Here is a 660-nt window from a genome sequence, read left to right as displayed (position 1 = left end):
ATACTACGTATTCGTTGAATAGACCACTCAATTCCAGTGTCAGTACTACGTTGTACTATTAGTAGTACTAATACTAAGGAGCGCTACTGCATACTTCAGCCACGTTGATACTAACGGTAAGTTAGTATAAATAGCACTTATATTTAATATTAATAGTACAGTGTACTATTAGTACATAGTACTACATATTAATATTAATAGTAGTAGTACTGGGGTACCTATTATTAATACTACTAGGAATAAATATTGATATTAATACTATTAATATTACGTAGTACTGGTACTTCAGTATTAATACTACGTAGTAGTACAGAATGAATACCGACTCCATGGAAATACAGTACTACTAGTAGTACTAGTACTATTTAGTACAACTGTAGTAGTATGTACTTCAAGTACTGCTAGTACTACTGTATTACACTCCTGGAAATACTACTACTAGGTACAGTAGACTATTAATAGTACTATTAATACTTCGAAGTAGTACATACCCCACTTCAATTCGTACATCCGCATACAGTACATGATACTACTCCGTTCCTAGTACTACATACTGTACACACTACCAGTATACAGTTAAATATTGTGCTCCTAGTACTCGTACTAACTAACTCCTTTGAACCCCCCTAGGTTAACGTTAACTGTAGATCATTGTATTCC

The sequence above is a fragment of the Aphanomyces astaci genome (assembly GCF_000520075.1).
Source record: "Aphanomyces astaci strain APO3 unplaced genomic scaffold supercont1.49, whole genome shotgun sequence".
Lineage (NCBI taxonomy): Eukaryota > Oomycota > Saprolegniomycetes > Saprolegniales > Verrucalvaceae > Aphanomyces > Aphanomyces astaci.
The sequence above is the reverse complement of the archived record's forward strand: the minus strand, read 5'-3'. Positions refer to the sequence as shown.